This window comes from Puma concolor, chromosome D4 (assembly GCF_028749965.1).
Source record: "Puma concolor isolate L17-30 chromosome D4, mPumCon1.1.hap2, whole genome shotgun sequence".
Classification (NCBI taxonomy): Eukaryota; Metazoa; Chordata; class Mammalia; order Carnivora; family Felidae; genus Puma; species Puma concolor.
This window is the reverse complement of record NC_141679.1, coordinates 32,066,103-32,082,635: the sequence shown is the minus strand read 5'-3', so window position 1 is coordinate 32,082,635 and position 16,533 is coordinate 32,066,103.

The window sequence follows — 16,533 nt, the reverse complement described above, 5'->3', positions numbered from 1 at the left end:
CTCTTTCCCTGTCAAAAATAAGCTTTAAAAAAAAGAAATTAAAGGCCATTGCTCCACCCAGACCCATTTTCCAGTTTTCCAGGACAGTTTGAGTTGGATATTTTTCCAGCAATGGCCGTTAGGGTAAATTTGACTGTATGGACAGGTTTAATTGGGTAAGGCCCAACCCCATAATGATATTGGGAGGTCAAGGACAAATGGGGTAATGGTAGCCTGGTGTCCCTCCATGTCAGTACAGATGACAGGAAATTTACTTTGTAAAGGAAGTCCTTGTTCCTAGATCCCAGTTATGGTCTGGGTTGTGGAGACAAGGGGGATCTCAGATGGCCAATCATGTGTTTTAATAACTGTAACATCAGCCCCAGTATCAACTACACCATTAATTGTTTGGCTTGCAATTTTTATTTATAAAGTTTGTGTGTTGTATGGGCATGGCCCAGAATGCTTCATCTTTAGGATTAGTGCTACTAAAACCTTTAGGACCATGCCTAGCATTGGCATTTGCCAGCCCCCCAATAAGGTAATATAAGCAACTGTGCTATAGGGATATTTTAGGGAATCTCTGTGTAAACAGAGGAAGTAAGCATGATATGAATTTCTCCAGTAAAGTCAGAATCAATAACTCTAGATAAAACAAATATCCCCCTTTAAAGTGGTGCTAGATCTCCCTAATAGAAGTCCCATGTAACCAGGAGGCAGGGGGCAAAAAATGCCTTTAGGCCTCTTCTTGACTTCCCCCATGATATTAAGGGTTAAATTAGACATAAGGGCCAAATCAAGTCCCACACTGCCAGAGGTGGTGGCCAGGAGATCAGAGATTAGTCTAGGTTTTTATTGAAAGGGTTGCTTGTTGATTTGTGGATCTATTCCTTGGCATTCATATTCCAAATTTGTGATGCCTGACTCCTGTTTTGTTTTGAGGCACAGGAGTTGGCACCTCTCTTCAAGTTTCCTGGAATAGAATTACCTTGGGAATCTATTGATCTGTATTGATTGGCCAAATGATATCCTATTTTATATTTTGGGCATTTTTGAATAGGAGGTTTGGGTCTTGTTTTCAATATTTAAAATATTTTGGGGGTTTTAATGCTGAGGCTAATCACACTGCTTTATAGGATCCAGTCCCCACATTTTGATAAGCTTTAATCATTTCAGCAATATTAGGGTTCAGTCCCTTTAAGGGAGAAAGGATCTTCTGGAAATCTTGGTTAACATTTTCCTATATCAACTGAAGAGTTCAAACATTTTGAGCATCCACATTATCAACCTGTTTTAAGATAGCAATTTGTAATCTTTCAATAAAGGACATATAGGGCTCATTTTTGCCTTGCTGGATGGGGGCAAAGGAACCCATGTGTGTCTGAGTATCAGAGATATGGGACAAAGCTTTAGATGCCACATCTGAGATCTGGGGAAAAATTCTGCTGTCCATGTTTATTTAAGCCTGTACAGTCATATAGGGACTCTTTCCCAAAAGCATGTCCATTCCAATAGGAATTCCATTATTTAAATTCTCCATAGCTGTAATATGTAAGGCATCTTTAAATTTTTGCAACCAGAGGGAATACTGAGCAGTATTGAGAAGTTTTAACAAAAGTTGAGTTGATCCCAAGGGGTCATCTCATATCCTCCCCCTATTCCCTCCATAATTCCCTTGGTAAAGGTGCTTGAGAGTCAATTTTTGCATATGCTTTTATGAATCTTCTTAAACACATGGGAAGGGTCATGCAGAGGTGCCTGGACTTGAGCCCATAGAACATGGAAGGCAAATCCTTCCTGTTCTTGTCCTTCCTTAAACAATCTACCAGAGAAAGTGTGGGGGTTGAGGACACTAATGTAGGATCCTCTGGCACAGCCAGAGGAGGGGAGGATGGAGGAAGTGGAGGGTCCTGCATATTATTGGAGTCAGGATTAGACATATTTGGCAATGTGCCAGGGGCTACATGTTTTGGGCTCCTAGCCGTAAGGAGAGATGGAGGAAGTGAATTAGGAAGCAGAGGGATTAAGTTCTGCCAACTATTTTTATCAGGTTTTTCTTGTAAAGCATGAATGGGAATGGGGCATAAGTTCCAAGTGTGTAAATGAAAGATCTTTACTGGGTGGAGAACATTTTTTAAGCAGCTCCTTATGCTCTCCCAATCAGCCAGTTCAATGGACCTCTTAGCAGAGTACCATGGGTATTGCTGATAAATGATAAAACACAGTTGGGTTTAATCTTTGTCTGGAATTTTACATCCTGATGAGTTCAAAAGCATATGGAGTTGCTCCTTATGTATATTATTCTGTTTAGATAATGAAATTCCCATGAGGCAAACATGAAAACAAAACTAAAAGAGACAAGAAGATGAAAGATTCTGCACGTCTGATTGGAAAAGGAAAGATTAAGGATATTTTGTTCACCTTGTTGTGGGCACTGAGTGCTGGTAGTTCCTACCTGAATGAGTGGACATGCTTTTTTCCCTTTTCTGGATTTGAGAGCCGAGGCATGCAGCCAGGAGCCAGTTGATTCTGTCAGTCCCTACTCGGGCACCACTTGTAGCCATGCACGGAAGTAAAACTTCTCTGACAGACTGAGCGGATGTGCAGGGCTGCCTCTGCCAGCAAAAAATAAGCAGATGCAAACTGCACATAGTCTTTATTTCCTATTCACCAGGTATAAACATCAAAGAATGTTAAAGCATGAGAGTAAAACATAAGGAGCCTCCAGACATAGACCAAACACACATTTGGTGTTTACAGGAAAGCATGCAGGGAAGGTATGCAGTTTCAAGGACTACTGGGCAATTACATGATCTCCTGGGAGATCATGGCGCACTATTCTCATAGTGCTATTGTGCTATTGAAATCAGAACATCACTAAAGTTTCACCAATTACCCCATTCACTTTCCCAGGGCTTACAATATATTCTCTAGAAATAACTCCACATGAAATAGAATTAAAAGTTTTTAAAATAAAAAGATAAAGTAAAAACAATGAAAATGAATTTTTCTCTTTCTCTATCCAAGAAAGAGAAAGGAAAAAAAAAAGAAAAAAGAAAACAATTTAAACAAAAATAAAAGCAAAGAAAATGAACAAATAAATGAACCAGCAAACAGAATGAAACCTGAATGAAGTTACATCCAGTTTCCCCTAAAACTGCAATTGTGAAGCAATCTATAGTCCATACACTAAGCAGGTGGAATGATGTGCTGGTCTTCTGGGGATGTGTTGGAGGGCACAGTTGGGTGGGCTTTGGTGTAACAGCTCTGTTCTCTATTATGTGGCAGTACTTTGCTTTCTGGGGGTATCACTGTGCATGCACACATGTGCGCATGCAGACACATGCACGCACACATGTGTGCATGCATGGAAGAGGTGGAAATGGCCTCACCCAGCTCCCTAGTCTCTGGCACAGGAACTGTGGGCTCTCACCAACTTACCATGAAGCACACCTCCCTTGTCTCAGGCCTCCATTCACTCCCCGCCTCTACCCTGTCCATGTCCAAGCTGTCCACCTGCCAGTGGGCACCTCCCTCCAGAGTTTTGTCCCACATACAGTTGTGTTTCAAAACCCCACACTTCAGTGACCCCTGTGGCTTGGACCCACACCAACTCTCTGGGGGAGGATCTCACTGAGCAATGGCCAGGTGTTGGCTTGCCCCAGAAAATGTTCATGTGATCACACAGCGACAGAGGTTCAGATGATGGCAAATCACAACACATAGCCAGCACAGGTTTCACTGCACTCTGGAATTTTTGTCCAATACCAGCAAACATGGCTGCACTCCTGGGTCCACTGAGACCTTTGCCTGTGGGGGCCTTATGGCCTCCACCAAATACACTCCAAGCAGGGTAACCACTTCTCCCTGTGTGGCACATGGACTCCCCCCCCCCAGACCAAGCTGCCTGCTCCTGGGGATTCTCTCTACTTCCTCATCAGAGCATTTCCAGGCACTGAGCCCTGAAACTTCAGACTCTGTGCTCCACCGCTGATAGAATCTTGGTGTATTGAAACCCTCTCCTTTCTCCCCTTCAATGGTTTTGTGGAAGAGATTTCTTGTTCAGTCCCTGTGAGTGTTTTCACTCTTTCTCTTTCTCTCCTGCTACTTTCAGGGAAGTGCTTTTCTTGAATGATACCTATGTGCCATACTTTCCCCCTTCTCTTTCTCTTTCTTTCCTTTCTCTGCAAAAATGGCTCCTTATGGGGCACCTGGGTGGCTGGGTTAAGCGTCTGACTTCAGCTCAGGTCATGATCTCAAGGTTGGTGAGTTCAAATCCTGCACCAGGCTCTGCACTGACAGCTCGGAGCCTGGAGCCTGCTTTGGATTCTGTGTCTCCCTCTCTCTCTGCCCCTCCATTTGCACTGTGTGTGTGTGTGTGTGTGTGTGTGTGTGTGTGTCTCAAAAATAAACATTTTAAAAAATTTAAAAAATGTCTCCTTACCCTCTTCTGTTTTTTCTCCCTCAGTTCAACTTTCTGCACCATGTACCTGCTGAGTTGTGTGGCTCAAGTTATGCAGATTGTTGCATTAATCCTCACAACAATATTCTAGGTGTTCAAAATGGTTTGGTACTGATTTAGTTGCCTTTCAGGGGTGAAACAAGTTCAGGGTCTTCATGCTGCTCTGCCATCTTAACTCCTCCCAATTTGTATGTCTTTTATTTAGTTTTCTTGTCTTATTGCTGACACTAGGATTTCCAGTACTATGTGGAACAGTGGTGAGAGTGGTGAGAGTGGACATCCCTGTCGCATTCCTGACCTTAGAGGGAAAGCTGTCAGTTTTTTCCTACTGAGGATGATAGTAGCTGTGGGCCTTCCATATACAGCCTTTATGATATTGAGGTATGTTCCTTCCTACCCTTCTTTCTTGATGGTTTTTATCAAGAAAGGATGCTATATTTTGTCAAATGTTTTTCTGTATCTATTGAGACGATCATATGTTTCTTATCCTTTCTTTCATTAATCTGATGTATCATGTTGATTGTTTCGTGAATATTGAACCACCCCTGTAGCCCATAAATAAACCCCAATAGATCATGGTGAGTAATTCTTTTAATGTACTTTTGAATTCGGTTTGCTAGAATCTAGAATCTTGTTGAGAATTTTGCATCCAGGTTTATCAGGGATATTGGCCTGTAATTCTCTTTTTTAGTGGGGTCTTTGTATTTGAAATCAGATAGTGCTGGCTTCATAGAATAAGCTTGACAGCTTTCCTTCCATTTCTATTTTTTGGCATGGTTTGAGAGGAATAGGTATTAACTCTTTTTTAAATGTCTAGTAGAATTCCCCTGGGAAGCAATCTGGCCCAGGACTCTTGTTTGTTGAGACATTTTTGATAACTGATTCCATTTCTTTGCTTGTTATGGGCCTGCTCAAATTTTCCTATTTCTTCCTGATTCATTTTTTGTAGTGTGTGAGTTTCTAGGAATTTGTCCGTTTCTTCCATATTGCCCAGTTTGTGGCATATAACTGTTCATAATACTCTCTTATACTTGTTTGTATTTCTGTGGTGTTGGTTGTAATCTCCCCTCTCTCATTTGTGATTTTATCTATATGGGCCCTTTCTATTTTCTTTTTGATAGGACTGGCTAGGGATTTATCAATTTTGATTATTCTCTCAAAGAACCAGCTCTTGGTTTCATTGATCTGTCCTGTTTTTTTGTTTGTTTCTATATTGTTTATATCTGCTCTCACCTTTATTATTTCCTTCTTCTGATGGATTTGGGCTTTATTGGATGTTCCATTGCTAGTTTTTTAGGTGTAAGTTTAGACTGTGTACTTGAGACCTTTCTTGCTTCTTGGGATAGGCCTGGATTGCAATATACTTTCCTCTTAGGACTGCCTTTGCTGCATCCCAAAGGGTTTGGATTATTTTACTTTCATTTTAATCAGCTTTCATGTATTTTTAAAAAATTTCTTCTTTAATTTCTTGGTTAACTCATTCATTCTTTTTTTTTTTAATTAAAAAAATCTTGAGGCTTCTGGGAAGATGGCGGCATAGGAGGACGCTGGGCTCACCGTGTCCTGCAGATCACTTAGATTTCACCCACACCTGCCTATAACCCAGAAAATTGCCAGAAGACTAGCAGAACGGATTCTCCAGAGCCAAGCATAGACAAGATGTCCACAGAAGAGGGTAGGAAGGGTGGAGAGGTGGTGCGCCCTACAAGGACTGGCGGGAGGGAGCCGGGACAGAGGGGCAGCCCGCTGGCAAAGCAGAGCTCCGAGTCTGGCTTGCAAAAACAGAGGGGCCAGACAGAGTATGTTCTGACAGCAAGCGGGACTTAACATCTGGAAGGTTATAAGTTACCAGATCTGCTCAGAGAACGGGAGGGCTGCAGGACAATGGGGGGGGGGAGGGGAGTTGTTGAGCCCCGGACAACATAGCACAGCTTGGGCAGGGAACAAAGGCGCTCACCAGGGCCATCTCCCTCACCCATCTCCCAGCCAAAATCCCAAAGGGAACCAGTTCCTGTCAGGGAACTTGCTTGCACCACGCAAACACCCAACGCTGTGCTTCTGTGGATCCATCCCTCCGGCGGGTCTGACTCCCTCCAGGTGCCACAGGGCCCCTCCTGAAGGGATCTCTGAAGCAAAAGCAAGCTGAGCCTGCCCCTCCCCCCCATGCACCTTGCCAATCCACCCCAGCTAATACACCAGATCCCCAGCACCACAAGCCCTGGCAGTGTGCAAGTAGCCCAGATGGGCCATGCCACCCCACAGTGAATCCCGCCCCTAGGAGAGGGGAAGAGAAGGTACACACCAGTCTGACTGTGGTGAGTTGGGGGCAGACATCAGGTCTGACTGCAGCCCCACTTACCAAAGCAAGTTATTCAAGACAGCACAGGGGAAGTGTCCTGCAGTTCTACACAACTCCAGGGACTATCCAAAATGATGAAACAGAAGAATCCCCATCAAAAAAACCTCCAGGAAATAACCACAGCTAACGAACTGATCAAAAACGATTTAAAAAATATAACAGAAAGGGAATTTAGAATAATAGTCATAAAATTAATCACTGGGCTTGAAAACAGTATAGAGGACAGCAGAGAATCTATTGCTACAGAGATCAAGGGACTAAGGAACAGCCATGAGGAGCTAAAAAATGCTATTAATGAGCTGCAAAATAAAATGGAGACAACCACAGCTCGGATTGAAGAGGCAGAGGAGAAAAGAGGTGAACTAGAAGATAAAATTATGGAAAAAGAAGAAGCTGAGAAGAAGAGAGATAAAAAAAATCCAGGAGTATGAGGGCAAAATTAGAGACCTAAGTGATACACTAAAGAGAAATAATCTACACGTAATTCGTATTCCAGAGGAGGAAGAGAGATGGAAAGGTGCTGAAGGTGTACTTGAAGAAATCATAGCTGAGAACTTCCCTGATCTGAGGAATGAAAAAGGCATTGAAATCCAAGAGGCACAGAGAACTCCCTTCAGACGTAACTTGAATCGATCTTCTGCATGACATATCATAGTGAAACTGGCAAAATACAAGGATAAAGAGAAAATTCTGAAAGCAGCTAGGGATAAACGTGCTCTAACATATAAAGGGAGACTGATATAACTAGTGAAGGATCTCTCTACTGAAACTTGGCAGGTCAGAAAGAAATGGCAGGAAATCTTCCATGTGACGAACAGAAAAAATATGCAGCCGAGAATCCTCTATCCAGCGAATCTGTCATTTAAATAGAAGGAGAAATAAAGGTCTTCCCAAACAAACAAAAACTGAAGGAATTCATCACCACTAAACCAGCCCTACAAGAGATCCTAAGGGGGATCCTGTGAGACAAAATACCAGAGACATCGCTACAAGCACGAAACCTACAGACATCACAATGACTCTAAACCCATATCTTTCTATAATAACACTGAACGTAAATAGACTAAATGCTCCAACCAAAATACATAGGGTATCAGAATGGATTAAAAAAAAAAAAACAAGCCCATCTATTTGCTGTCTACAAGAGACTCATTGTAGACCTGAGGACACCTTCAGGTTGAAAGTGAGGGGATGGAGAACTATTTATCATGCTACTGGAAGTCAAAAGAAAGCTGGAGTAGCCATACTCATATCAGACAAACTAGACTTTAAATTAAAGGCTGTAACAAGAGATAAAGAAGGGCATTATATAATAATTACAAGGTTTATCCATCAAGAAGAACTAACAATTATAAATGTCTATGTGCCGATTACAGGAGCCCCGAAATATATAAAACAATTACTCACTAACATAAGCAACCTTATTGACAAGAATGTGGTAATTGCAGGGGACTTTAATACCCCACTTAGAACAATGGATAGATCATCTAGACACATGGTCAATAAAGAAACAAGAGCCCTGAATGTTACACTGGATCAGATGGACTTGACAGATATATTTTGAACTCTGCAGGGGCGCCTGGGTGGTGCAGCCGGTTAAGCGTCCGACTTCAGCCAGGTCACGATCTCGCGGTCCGTGAGTTCGAGCCCCGCGTCAGGCTCTGGGCTGATGGCTCGGAGCCTGGAGCCTGTTTCCGATTCTGTTCATGCTCTGCCCCTCCCCCGTTCATGCTCTGTCTCTCTCTGTCCCAAAAATAAATAAACGTTGGAAAAAAAAACTTAAAAAAAAACAAACTCTGCATCCCAAAGCAAAGGAATATACTTTCTTCTCGAGTGCACATGGAACATTTTCCAAGATAGATCACTTACTGTGTCACAAAACAGCCCTTCATAAGTATACAAGAGTGGAGACCATACCATGCATACTTTCAGACCACAATGCGATAAAGCTTGAAATCAACCACAGGAAAAAGTCTGGAAAACCTCCAAAAGCATGCAGGGTAAAGAACACCCTACTAAAGAATGAGTGGGTCAACCAGGCAATTAGAGAAGAAATTAAAAAATATATGGAAACAAACAAAAATGAAAATACAACAATCCAAACGCTTTGGCATGCAGCAAAGGCAGACCTGAGAGGAAAATACATTGCAATCCAGGCCTATCTCAAGAAACAAGAAAAATCCCAAATACAAAATCTAACAGCACACCTAAAGGAAATAGAAGCAGAACAGCAAAGACAGCCTAAACCCAGCAGCAGAAGAGAAATAATAAAGATCAGAGCAGAAATAAACAATATAGATTCTAAAAAAAACTGTAGAGCAGATCAATGAAACCAAGAGTTGGTATTTTGAAAAAATAAACAAAATTGATAAACCTCTAGCCAGGCTTCTCAAAAAGAAAAGGGAGATGACCCAAACAGATAAAATCATGAATGAAAATGGAATTATTACAACCAATCCCTCAGAGATACAAGCAATTATCAGGGAATACTATGAAAATTTATATGCCAACAAACTGGACAACCTGGAAGAAATGGACAAATTCCTAAACACCCACACACTTCCAAAACTCAATCAGGAGGAAATAGAAAGCTTGAACAGACCCATAACCGGCAAAGAAATTCAATCAGTCATCTAAAATCTCCCAACAAATAAGAGTCCAGGACCAGATGGCTTCCCAGGGGAGTTCTACCAGACGTTTAAAGCAGAGATAATACCTATCCTTCTCAAGCTATTCCAAAAAATAGAAAGGGAAGGAAAACTTCCAGACTCATTCTATGAAGCCAGTATTACTTGGATTCCTAAACCAGACAGAGACCCAGTAAAAAAAGAGAACTACAGGCCAACATCCCTGATGAATATGGAAGCAAAAATTCTCAATAAGATACTAGCAAATCGAATTCAACAGCATATAAAAAGAATTATTCACCATGATCAAATGGGATTCATTCCTGGGATGCAGGGCTGGTTCAACATTCACAAATCAATCAACGTGATACATCACATTAATAAAAGAAAAGAGAAGAACCATATGGTCCTGTTAATCGATGCAGAAAAAGCATCTGACAAAATTCAGCATCTTTTGTTAATAAAAACCCTCGAGAAAGTCGGGGTAGAAGGAACATATTTAAACATCATAAAAGCCATTTATGAAAAGCCCACAGCTAATATCATCCTCAATGGGGAAAAACTGAGAGCTTTCCCCTGAGATCAGGAACACAACAGGGATGTCCACTCTCACCGCTGTTGTTTAACATAGTGTTAGAAGTGCTAGCATCAGCAATCAAACAACAAAAGGAAATCAAAGGCATCAAAATTGGCAAAGATGAAGTCAAGCTTTCACTTTTTGCAGATGACATGATATTATACATGGAAAATCCGATAGACTCCACCAAAAGTCTGCTAGAACTGATATATGAATTCAGCAAAGTCGCAGGATACAAAATCAATATACAGAAATCAGTTGCATTCTTATACACTAATAATGAAGCAACAGAAAGACAAATAGAGAAACTGATCCCATTCACAATTGCACCAAGAAGCATAAAATACCTAGGAATAAATCTATGAAAGATGTAAAAGATCTGTATGCTGAAAACTATAGAAAGCTTATGAAGGAAATTGAAGAAGATATAAAGAAATGGAAAAACATTCTGTGCTCATGGGTTAGAAGAATAAATATTGTCAAAGTGTCAATACTACCCAAAGCTATCTACACATTCAATGCAATCCCAATCAAAATTGCACCAGCATTCTTCTCGAAGCTAGAACAAGAAATCCTAAAATTCACATGGAACCACAAAAGGCCCCGAATAGCCAAAGAAATTTTGAAGAAGAAGACCAAAGCAGGAGACATCACAATCCCAGACTTTAGCCTCTACTACAAAGCTGTCATCATCAAGACAGCATGGTATTGGCACAAAAACAGACACATAGACCAATGGAATAGAATAGAAACCCCAGAACTAGACCCACAAAAGTATGGCCAACTAATCTTTGACACAGCAGGAAAGAATATCCAATGGAAAACAGACAGTCTGTTTAACAAATGGTGCTGGGAGAACTGGACAGCAACATGCAGAAGAATGAAACTAGACCACTTTCTTAAACCATTCACAAAAATAAACTCAAAATGGATAAAGGACCTGAATGTGAGACAGGAAACCATCAAAACCCTAGAGGAGAAAGGAGGAAAAGACCTCTCTGACCTCAGCCGCAGCAATTTCTTACTTGACACATCCCCAAAGGCAAGGGAAGTAAAAGCAAAAATGAACTATTGGGACCTCATTAAGATAAAAAACTTCTGCACAGCAAAGGAAATGATCAACAAAACTAAAAGGCAACCAACGGAATGGGAAAAGATATTTGCAAATGACATATCGGACAAAGGGCTAGTATCCAAAATCTATAAAGAGCTCACCAAACTCCACACCCGAAAAACAACCCAGTGAAGAAATGGGCAGAAAACATGAATAGACACTTGTCTAAAGAAGACATCCAGGTGGCCAAGAGGCACATAAAAGATGCTCAACATCGCTTCTCATCAGGGAGATACAAATCAAAACCACACTCAGATATCACCTCACGCCAGTCAGAGTGGCAAAAATGAACAAATCAGGAGACTATAGATGCTGGAGAGGATGTGGAGAAACGGGAACCCTCTTGCACTGTTGGTGGGAATGCAAACTGGTGCAGCCACTCTGGAAAACAGTATGGAGGTTCCTCAAAAAATTAAAAATAGACCTACCCTATGACCCAGCAGTAGCACTGCTAGGAATTTACCCAAGGGATACAGGAGTACTGATGCATAGGGGCACTTGTACCCCAATGTTTAAACAGCACTCTCAACAATAGCCAAATTGTGGATAAAGCCTACATGTCTATCAACTGAAGAATGGATAAAGAAATTGTGGTGTATATACACAATGGAGTACTACGTGGCAATGACAAAGAATGAAATATGGCTCTTCATAGCAACGTGGATGGAATTGGAGAGTGTTATGTTAGTGAAATAAGCCATACATAGAAAGACAGCTACCATATGTTTTCACTCTTATGTGGATCCTGAGACACTTAACAGAAACCCATGGGGGAGGGGAAGAAAAAAAAAAAGAGGTTAGAGTGGGAGATAGCCAAAGCATAAGAGACTCTTAAAAACTGAGAACAAACTGAGGGTTGATGGGGGGTGGGAGGGAGGGTAGGTTAGGTGATGGGCATTGAAGAGGGCATCTTTTGGGATGAGCACTGGTTGTTGTATGGAAACCAATTTGACAATAAATTTCATATATTAAAAAAAAAAGACTGGCAACCCAGGTTGCCCACCAACATGAATGTCAACATATATGTGAAAAAGTTCAAGGACTTCCTGGCCTCCATAACCACATGAGTCAATTCCTATAATAAATCTCCTCTTACATGTAAAAAAAAAATAATGTTTAGTTTTGACAGAGAGAGAGAGAGAGATAGCTCATGAGCAAGTTGGGGGATAGAGCAAGAGGCATGGAGCAAAGAGAGAGCCAGACACAGAATCTGAAGCAGGCTCCAGGTTCTGAGCTGTCAGCACAGAGACTGACACGGGGCTCAAATTCATGAACTGTGAGATCGTGACCTGAACCAAAAGTTGAACGCTCAACCAACTGAGTCACCTAGATGTCCCAATCCATTCATTCTTTAGTAGGGTGTTCTTTAACCTCCATGTATTGGAGGGCTTTCCAAATTTGTTCTTTTGGTTGTTTTCAAGTTTCATAGTGTTGTGATCTGAAAATATCCACAGTATGATCTCCATCTTTTTGTATCTGTGACTCAGTATGTGATCTACTCTGGAGAATATTCCATATGCACTCATAACGAATGCTACTCACAGATTGATTTCCTGGGTGTTCAAAGTGATCTTACCTCAATATAGCTGTTTTTGAGGGACAAGGAAAATCCTGGTCCCCCTACTTTTCTGCCATCTCAACTCATCTCACAGGTATCATTTTAAACATTCAATTTTCAGTACACTTTGTGCATGTGGGGTACTGGCCATGCTGATCTTGTCAAGGAGAGGCTCACTGTGTTGGCTCAAGATCTGTCTTGCCCATGTAAATAAGCAGGGAGTGGTAACTGGTATAAGTGGGCCCCATCTCCACTGAGCGTCTCTGTGTTTCTCTCTGAAGTCCCATCATGTTGGTGTTGGGGGGGAAATGTTGATACCCCAATATCTCACCCCCCACTATTCAGGCAGCTCTCACAGAATAGCAAGGCAGTTTTAAAACTTGGATTTAGGGGCGCCTGGGTGGCTTGGTTGGTTATGCGTCCGACTTCGGCTCGGGTCATGATCTCACGGTCTGTGAGTTTGAGCCCCGCATCGGGCTCTGTGCTGACAGCTCAGAGCCTGGAGCCTGTTTCAGATTCTGTGTCTCCCTCTCTCTCTGCCCCTCCCCCATTCATGCTCTGTCTCTCTCTGTCTCAAAAATAAATAAACGTTTAAAAAAATTTATAAAAAAAAAAACAAACTTGGATTTAAAACTTGAAGTCTTAAAGGACCTGGCATGGTGCTGGCCCATCCTCATCCTCCAGAGTAGAGCTCTCCACACTGTGTCTGAAGTCCTTTGTCCCTGAAAAACAGTTCTACACCTGTGCAGCAAAAGCAGCAAAAGTTATATTCCCTCTGGGTGTGCCTCTATCGCCTGCTGATGAAAGGCCTTTTGCTGGTGTCTGGTGGAACTTTTGTCCTTGGGGAGACAATAAACCCTCCTCCAAAAGTACTTCAGGAAGGGGAATGTTTCCTCCCAATGAGATCTCCACACCCTGTTTTGCACTCCAGGGCCAGCTCCCTCCTCCCCAGGAGTGCATGCCACAGCTCTGCTCTAAAGTCAAGCACTTTCAACACCTCAGAGTTTAAGTTCCAAACACTGTTTGCAAACAAACAAAGAAACAAAGAAACAACAACAACAAAACCCTGTAACACTCAGTACTTCTTATTCCTCAGTCTGTGGTCCAGAGAGGTTTTCCTCTTCTGTGAATCCATGCCTCACTCTCTTAACCCATCTCTTTCTTTCTCTTTTGTCTCTCCATGGAAAGGGTTCCCTCCCCTCCATGGCACCACTGATTTTCTCACCCACAATTAACTTCCATTCACCCTGCACCTGCCATACTGTGTCCCTCCAACCGTGGAGATCCTTCTGCCAGTTCTCAGATCAATTTCCAGAGTGTACCAAGTTATTTGACCTCAACACAGCTGTGTTTGAGGGACTAGGAAAGCCTAGTGTCCCCCTACTTCTCTGCCATCTTAACTCCTTCCCACCCCTTGTCTTTTGATTGGAACACTTAGTCCATTTACATTCAATTGATAGATATAATTTGTTGCCATTTTGTTACATATTTTGTGGTTCTTTTTGTAGTTTTTCTCTAATCCTTTATGCTCTCATGATTTGCTGGTTTTCTTTAGTGATATACTTTGATTACTTATTCCCTATTTTTTGCATATCTATTATCATTTTTTATTTGTAGTTATCATTCGGTTTATATATAACATATTCTGCATATGTCAGTCTGTAGTGATCTGATGGTCACTTAATTTTGAACTCATTCTTTACTTCTCTCCCTTCCATGTTTCAGATATTTGGTATCATATTTTGCATCCTTTTTTTCTATTTTTTAATTTAAATTCTAGTTAGTTAACATACAATGCAATATTGGTTTCAGGAGTAGAATTCAGTGATTCACTTACATACAACACCCAGTGCTCATCACAAGTGCCCTTCTTAAAACCTATCACCCATATAGCCCATCTCCCACCCACCTCCCTCCATCAACCTTCAGTTTGTCTTTACAAGTCTCTCATAGTTTGTTTCCTTCTCTTCCCTGCCTCCCCTATGTTCATCTGTTTTGCTTCTTAAATTCTACATATGAGTTAAATCATATGGTATTTGTCTTTCTTTACACTGACTTATTTTGCTTAGTATAATACATTCTGGTTCCACCCACGCTGTTGCAAATGGCAAGATTTCAACTTTTTGATGGCTGAGTAATATTCCATTGTGTGTGTGTATGTACACACACACACACACTCACACACACACCACATATTCTTTATCCATTCATCAGTCAATGGAAATTTGGGCTCTTTACATAATTTGGCTATTGTTCATAGCACTGCTATAAACATTGGGGTGCCTGTCCCCCTTTGAATCAGTGGTTTTTGTATACCTTGGATAAAAACCTCATAATGCAATTAAAGGTGATAGGGTAACTCTATTTTTATATTTTTGAAGAACTTTCATACTGTTTTCCAGAGTGGCTCTACCAGTTTTTATTCTTACCAGCAGTGTAAGAAGTTTCCTCTTTCTCTGCACATGGCATTTGTCTTCCTCTGATTGACTTATCTCACTTAGCGTAATACGTTCTATCTCTGTCCACATCATTGCAAATGGCAGGATTTCATTCTTTTAATGGCTGAGTAGTATTCCATTGTATATTTATACTACATCTTTTTTTTATTTCTTTAAATTTAAGTTAGTTAGCATACCATGTAGTATAGTTTTCAAGAGCAGAATTTAGTGATTCATCACTTACATATAACAAACACACAGTGCTCATCCCAACAATGCCCTCTTTAATACCCATCACCCATTTAGCCCATTCCACCACCCAACACCCTTCCAGAAACCCTGTTTGTTTTCTGTATTTAAGAGTCTCTTATGGTTTGCCTCCCTCTATTTTTATCTTATTTTTCCTTCTCTTCTTCTATGTTCATCCGTTTTGTTTCTTAAATTCCACATAGGAGTGACATCATATGGTATTTGTCTTTCTCTGACTGACTTATTTTGTACACTCTAGCTCCATCCACATCATTGCAAATAGAATGATTCCATTATTTTTGATGGCTGAGTAATATTCCATTGTATGTGTACCACATCTTTATTAATCAGTTAATGGACATTTGTACTCTCTCCATCATTTGCCTGTTGTTGATAATGCTGCTATAAATATTGGGGTACATTACCCTTTGAATCTGTACTTTGTATACTTTGGATAAATACCTAGTAGTGCAATTGCTGGATCATAGAACAGTTCTATTTTTAACTTTTTAAGGAACCTCCATACTGTTTTCCAGGGTGGCTGCACTAGTTTGCATTCCCACCAACAGTGCAAGAGGGTTTTCCTTTCTCCACATCCTCACCAGCACCTGTTGTTTCTGTGTTGTTAGTTTTAGCCATTCTGACAGGATATTTTACATCCTTTTATGTTGTACTTCTCTTGATTGATTGTTACAGGTATACTTAATTTTTCTTTTTTCTTTTGGCTTTTGTGATTCCTATTTTTCTTACACTTACTTGTGGTTTTTGTTTTCTAGTCAGAGTCCCCCTTTAAATTTCTTGTAGAGCTGGTGTAATAATCATGAATTCTTTTAACTCCTGTTTATCTGGGTTCTGAATGATAGCCTTGTTGGACAGGGTATTCTTGGCTGCAGACTTTCCTTTCATCACTTTGACTATATCATGGCATTCCCTTCTGGCTTGCAAAATTTCTGCTGAAAAATCTGCTAATGGCCTTATGGGGTTTTCTTTTTATGTAATTGTGTCTCTTGCAACATTTAAAATTATCACTATTTTTTCCTATTTTATTTATTATTTTTTTATTTTTTATTTTTATTTATTTTTTGCTGTTTCAATTACTGTGTCTTGGTGTGGACCTACTTGGGTTACATTTTGGGGTCATTTTTGTGCCTCCTGAATCTGTTTCTCTCC